Here is a 7,322-nt window from a genome sequence, read left to right on the forward strand (position 1 = left end):
TCTAACATGTGGATGTAATTTTTTGGAGAATAGTTTGTTAGAGTAAAAGCCTCTGGGAAAATCATGTACTCTCTTCCTGGCTTTATTATTTCTAGGCATATGTCTTAAGGAAATTAAATTAAGGAGATCTAGTTTGAATAACAATATTATGCAACCTTAAAATGACGTTGTATAAGTGTGTGTGTTAACATGGACACATGGTGGTGTCTATCCTGAGGGTTGGCCTATTTGATGTCACGCTACTCAGTTCACTTATATCATTAAACTATGGAAGTGGGAAGTTACAGTATATTGTCCAAATGCTCTTGCAGCAAGGGTTCCATATATGACCTAAATTCTGCCGAGAAGGTTCAGCTGTGCCAAACTGGATCTGGAAGGGAGTGACAGAGAAGTGTATACTGAAAGTCAATGGTGACTTTCTCTTGGTGGGAGAAGTCTCATGTATGCCATGTTTTTTTTTTTTTTCCCACTCATCTGGATTTTCTAATTTTTCTTTCACAAATAGTAAAATAAATACACATCCATAGCACTAGAATGAGACCCATGAGTCTTAGATTATGGTCTTAGCTCTGCGGTAATATGGTACTAAGTCTTAGGCAACTTTGTCCATCCCCACGGTTCTCCATGGCTTCCTCAGCAGGTTACAGAGCATGGCCTAGATCATCTCCATTCCAACAACAGGACACTTTGTTGTGTCCACGAAACACGCTGTAATCCCTTGTGTTATATAATCTGCAGTTCCTGTGCATGTAGTTGGTGCCAGATTCCACTAGCGCAGCAGAGAGCAGAACCAGAGCATTGCACTATCAAGAAGACTATGCTGAGGAGTTGGTAAGGAAGTGTGGAGATATAAGCAGCTGTGTCCACAGGCTTTAGTCATATTAATCAGTCAGAAGTCTTCAGCACGACTGCTTTCTCTTCTGTTAAAAAAAATGGAGTCTAATTTTAAAACAGAGAAGTGAGACGGTCAGGCACTGCTCTAGAGAGGCAGGTACTAGCTACTTAATGATAGACTGTCAGGTCACCAGGATGCCTGTCCAACAGCTCTCCCACTCATTAAAGCACATGGTGTAAGCTCTCTCCAGAGGCACTAAATCCACATGTGCTTGCATGGCATAAGTGTTTTATGTGGGGTGTGTGTGTGTGTGTGTGTACCCGAACTCTTGATTTGAGAAAGTGTTTCCAACAAGCTGTTATCATAAAGCTGGACAGAGATTCAGTTAGTACCCTCAACACTAGAAGATGCCTTTCTCAAGAGGGTCTTTCTGATGCTTGACAATTTTCTCAAAATATCCACTCTCCTTTTTGGGAATGATGAAACAACAGAGTGTGGAGTTGATTCATCTTCATTGTGAAAACTAGATTTTTACAAATAATAATACCTAAGAGTTATTGAATGGATCTTCCATACCTAAAAATGTATCAAGTGCCATACCTAGTAATTTTTCAATGTTCATAACAAAATTTGAAGCAAGTAGTATTATAACCTCTCTTTTCCAGATGAGAAGTACCTTGCCTGAGGTCAGCAAGTTACTAAATGGCAGAGCTAGATTCACTCCAGAACTGGAACAAGCCCTTCCTTGTCGTGACCCTGCCCAGGCAGGGTGTAAAGGACACGTCCAGAGCCTCATGGGTTCCTTACAAAACTGTCTTTTCCCACAAAGGCACAGACAGCCTTTCTCCCAAGTGCTTCTGACATATCCTGCAAACAGCTCCCAGTAGAATGAATTTACCACTTCCTTCCTGGGAGAGATGGGAGCACTACCCCCCAGACCTCACTGGCCTGTTACCTCTCCATCTGCAGGTCACCAAGGATTTATCCCTTTGGTTCTATGTAACCTTAATCTGATAGACTTCCAAGCCCCCAACATGGTGAGTGATCTTGCTTTGCTTCTGACCACAAACCTTAGATGTTCTCTGGGCTCTCAGGCTCCTTCCGTACCCTGGTCAACATGCTTGCCTCCTCCAAGACCTCAAAGTCACATTTTTGCTGCTCTTCTCAGGATGCTGCCATGACCACTCCCATTATCATATGCAGGCAACACCTTTTATGATTTCACAAATGAAACACAAGCAATCAGACCAGAACCTTATCCTCCAATCCAGAAGCTGTCAAACCTGCCTATACCTTTGCCCATGTGTTTGGCTTTCTCTTGTCTCAGTGGATAAACTTAGTGCCCCATCTGAGGCCACGAGTCCTACCCACTTACTCAAGGACTGGGCCACACTCCCTCCCAAGTCTTTTAATCACTGACTTTTTTTTCTTTTTTCCAGTTAATGGCGCTACCCAGGAGCTCAAGCCAAAAATACTTCCCCAAATAAGGAAACCTTATTTCTTGTCCTGTGGTCTCCATCAGATCCTGGGGCCTGAGGCCTCAAAACCTATCTACCCCTGACGACTTCTCAGCAGCTCCACCTCCCTCTGCAGTCATACCTGCTGTGCCTCTGTCTAGATCATGAAGAAGCTTCTTGACCGCCCTTCATGCCCCACCTTCCCTGCAGTCTCCACCCCTACCCAGCTCCCAAGGCCACTTTCTCAGACAGGGGTTAGATCCTGTCTCTTCCCTGCCTAGGCCTCTAGGGGGTTCCCATTACATTTAGAATAAAAGCCAAACTCTTCACCAAAGCCCACCCTCCATTCTGCCTCTCTCTGCTTTGCTCACCTTGTCTCTGAGATGTAGTGCTTGCTTCTACACCAGTGCCATGACATGTACTATGTTTTCTACCTCAAAGCTTTCCCAGAAGATCTTCACATAGGTCATTCATTGTTCAGTCCCCTCAGAAGTCTCAGTGTAACCTTTCCTGACCTCCCAAGCTCTTTCTCCTGACCCTACTGCACTACTTCACAGCACTTACTCCCATTCGAAATTCTGTTGTTATTTACTCCTCTACTGTTTGTCTTCTTCACTAGAATAAGACCTCCATAGGTAGGGACCAAGTCTATTTTGTTCACCATTGTATCTTCAGTGTGCACATAGTAGGTACTCAATAAATGTTTGTGTAAATTTATTAATCTGACACCAAAGCCTTCGTCTTCAGCACTATCCTCCACTTTTGATGTGGGGAAACCTCGAAGAGAAACCACAAATGGACATTTCCAAAGAGAAGTCCATGTACATTGGAGGATATCCACGTGCTAGACTTCTCTGTTCATTGGTAGCTATTTTTTCAGTCAAGAGACAAGGTCAAAGTAAAATATATATGTATTTACAACCTGCTTATCCTGAAAGTTACAAAGCTTAGAGTAATTTTCTTTCTCTTTGACATACAGACAGCTGATTTTGCAGCTGATGTAGGCTGATAATAACTTAAAAGTAAATTATCCTGGCATTAGTTCTTTAATTTTGTTTAGTAAAAATATTTATATTTTCCAACACGTTTTGGATTAGAAATTCAACAAAAGACATCAACAAATTAGAATTCATGTATATACTGGATTTTTCAGAATCTACCCCATGTTAGAACACAAAGTGCCCATGCCTAAAATATTGTACCAAGGGGTGATGCTCCTGGGACTTTGTTTACAAGGCCCAGCATCAGTTCTGGGCCTAGTTGAAATAAATCTTGACTATGTATTCTTAATTTTTATGGGCTTTAAAGTATTGTTATGAGTTGTTTGAGGGAAAATGACAGAATTATAGTTATTGGGCAACATTGACAGACTGTGTCTTTATGTAAGTGAATTTTCCCAGATGCTAAAGCATATTTTTACTCATTATATACATGCAAGCCTTTTAAATCAGAGAATACTGACGACATTTTGGACTTTCCTTTATGACTCATGAATATTCAATGTTGCACTGATCTGACCTTCCTGGATCTGAGAGGCTTGATTGAAATTACCTAAGAGAGAGGTGTTGTCCATGCAGGCAACATAACTTCGCTCTGACTGCATCTTCAAGTGGCCTCTTCTCCCCATGTGTATCTGCATACTGGCCTCTTCTTGATTGAATCAAGGGCCTCCCCTAACCCAATATGGCCTCATCTCAACTTACATCCTAATTGTATCTGCAAAGAGCCTATTTTCGAATAATATCACATTCACAGATTCAATGTGGATATGAATTTTGGGAGGACATTATTCAATATAGTACACTAATAAATATAAGAAATAATGGCTGATATTATATCAGCTCTCACATATCCTGCTGTTGATTTAAAGAAATCAGGTGAAGACAAGCCTACCATAAATATCTGCTCCTCTACTCACCCATTTTCCTAAAAGCATGAGATTATACAGTATATATATAATTATATATATATATATACATATATATATATATATATATATATATATATATATTGCAATAAGCCATTGAGTGCTGATAAGATGCCAAGTTAACTAACTTTTTAGTGTAATTGTAGGTGAGACTCTTTCCATCGACACAGTCACTGCAGCAAGACTTAATGGAGGGGAAGAGATTAGCTAGAATATTTGCCAAGACAAGAAACATGGGGGGAGGCTGGGAGAACTTAGATCCTGGGGAAACAGAGACTAAAGGGGACATAGTAAAGTCCAAAGGAAAACACTATCAACTTTAGAGTTTTGCTCAAGGTGGACCCAGAGACAAGAGTGTATAAAATGACCCAGAGAGAAGAGGTTAGAGATCTAATACCCACACTTTGTCAAACTCTTGAAGGGTGTAGAAGAACTGTCATTCCCAGGATGGGCACTTTTTCCCAATGAACTGGGGCAGCAGGAGAGTCTGAGGGGGCAGGAGCATTTGTTCACTCAGCTGGTGCTGCTGAACACCTCCCCTGTGCTCCCCATCTCCACTGCTATGAGAGACACAAGGTCCTGATGACATTGAGACAATGGTGGTGGTCACAGGAACCACTTACTGGGAATTTACTAAATGCTCAACACTATACTAGGCACCTTATGCACATTAATTATCTCATTTGCTTTAATCCCCACAACCACATTATGAAGTGGATTTCATTATTATTTCACCATTTTATAGATAAGGAAGCTAAGATTTAAATAGGAGTGATTTATCTAAAATTAGTTTCTGGTGAAAAGCTAGAATCCAGGTCTGTACTTCTCTGAAGCTTAATGATCTTATACATAGAAGATCAGAGAAAATTGAAATACTCTATAATGAGAGATACTTTTTAACTCTACTGTTGTCTTCTGACTTACCAGAAGTCTTATGATTGAAATATAAGGACTGTCTTGACCTCCTTGCAAATTACCAACTGGATAGACAAAGGTCAGATGCTAGATGGTCCCAAGGTCCCTCTGACTCTGTAATATTGTGAATTACTCTAAATAACAGATATCTTCCCATCTTTTACTTCAAAAGGAAAAAAAAGTCTTCATGTTATGTTCAAATCATTGATTCCTGATGGCATGGGCTATTTTCTCCCAACTGACTTTCCTTTTGATGGCTATGTACAGAAAAATTATATATAACCAAAACCAGGAGTTCAGCCACCAATAATAAGATCCTACATTTGAATAACATGTATATATTTTAAAATACATTGTAGTAAACATATGAGCATCCCATTTCCTAAACTCTAGGTGGTATAAATAAAAGCTTTTGACATGATCAGAAACTTTGGGAACTCGATGAGACTATGTCACTCCATTAAACTGTATACTATTCCAGAAACTGCAGGGGTAACTGATGATTCAGTAAGTGTAGCTCCTTCCCTCAAATAGTTTATGATCTTATTGATGAATACATATAGAAGAAAGCCAGAAAGCAATAATTAACAAATGAGCTCCATGGTAAAGTCTGTGGAGATTGTCCTAGGCCAAGCTCTCCCAGAAGCACAACCTGAGACAGAAAGTTGCTTGTAAGCAAGATATTTGGGATAGTTCCTAGGAAGCCGCCATAGGGGAATGGCAAAGTGAAAAGTGGAAGGAAAATAGAAGATAAAAAGAAAAAAGGAAACTAATAGGGAAAAAGGGGAAAAAGAAGGAAATAAAATAAACCACTCTGTGTTCAACTGGGACTCAAGCTTTTGAGGGGGAGGTACTTTGGTAGAGGATGTGGAGCCTGCTCCCAAGTACCCCAGCCAAGGTGTTGCCGCTGGAGCATTTATACACCATCTCATGTCACTATGGGTGTAGGGCTGCTTCCAAGACTTCTGACATGCTCCTAGGATTGTCAGGTGGATTCCAGAAGCCAAACAAACGCTTTGGGAGCAAATACCCACAGTGAGGAAATCTATTAGTGTTTATTAGCCCATTTCCCAATATTTCTACCCTGGAAAACTTTTTCCTCATATAACCCAGTAACATTTTAAAGAATTCAGGGGTGGGAGATGCTGGACTAGAGTTATCTCAATATTCCAGATCTATAGTTACACAGGTGTCTACTTGTAAATCCAAAAGCTAAAGAAGAAAAAAGGAGGGTGGGGGCAATTAGTGTCAATAAAATGGGAAGAGCACATGACATACTGGGGTGAGCTGGTGCCTCATTTCATGTCAACAAGACGGGGTTCCAAGATGGATTGAAAAGATTCAAGGCAAAGACAAATACACATATTTCTTTTTAGTACCTTTACTTTTTCCCTTAAAAATTTTAAGGAGAACCAAAAGGATTTCCATACAGTCAACACCTTTCAATCTGTTGAGGCCAAAATAAATGGCAGTGGCCTCTGAGGAGGGCCACATATTGTGTAAGGGCACAGCACTCTGTAAGGAAGATGGAGCAGAGAGACTCTAAGTGGCCCCTTTGTGCCCACTGTGTAGTTTCCCCTGTGTAATCCCCTTCTCCTGAATGGGAGCAGGACCTGGGACTTGCTTCCAATGCACAGAATACAGCAAAGGTGATGGCTGCACTGCTCTGGCTATGAGGAAGTAAGTGGCCATGCGGAGGAGCCCTATGTGGCAGGGAATTAAGGCTAACAGCCATAAGAAACTGAGGTCCTGAGTCCAACAGGTCCCAAGGAACAGAATCTGTTCCAATGAATAATCCAATGAACTAGAAAGCAGATCCTTCTCTAGTCAAGCTTTCCGATAAGATCACAGCCCTGGCCAACACCTGATCATAGTCTCATGAGAGACCCAGAAGCTTAGGACCCAGGCAAGTCACACAGAAACTCCTGTGAGACAATAAATTTAAGTTGTTTTAAACTGGTGAGTTTACACAAAGTTGTTACACAGCAGTAGATAACTAATACTAAGGGAATGATTTATCCATTTTGGGGAGAAAAGCATCACTACTTGGATTCAGGGTGCCCGGAACAATTTACCAAAAGAGTGTTTGTTGAAAGAAAGGAAACATTCTCCTTGTATAGCCTTATTTGTATCCAACATGAGGAAGATGATCATGGCACAACATCTGGTTGAGCCAGGAACTCTGTCC

At 40.9% G+C, this 7,322-nt stretch overlaps 1 long non-coding RNA gene across 1 annotated transcript; it reads right to left on the bottom strand.

Annotated features, from left to right (window-relative positions):
• Nucleotides 1-530: 530 nt before the first annotated feature.
• Nucleotides 531-2,009, bottom strand: LOC122236473. The gene is made up of 2 exons (XR_006214548.1): nucleotides 1,906-2,009; nucleotides 531-920 (listed from the first exon to the last, which is right to left on the bottom strand). It is a non-coding gene; the product is annotated as an uncharacterized LOC122236473 (long non-coding RNA).
• Nucleotides 2,010-7,322: the final 5,313 nt, after the last annotated feature.

Source organism: Panthera tigris, chromosome A2 (genome assembly GCF_018350195.1).
Source record: "Panthera tigris isolate Pti1 chromosome A2, P.tigris_Pti1_mat1.1, whole genome shotgun sequence".
Classification (NCBI taxonomy): Eukaryota; Metazoa; Chordata; class Mammalia; order Carnivora; family Felidae; genus Panthera; species Panthera tigris.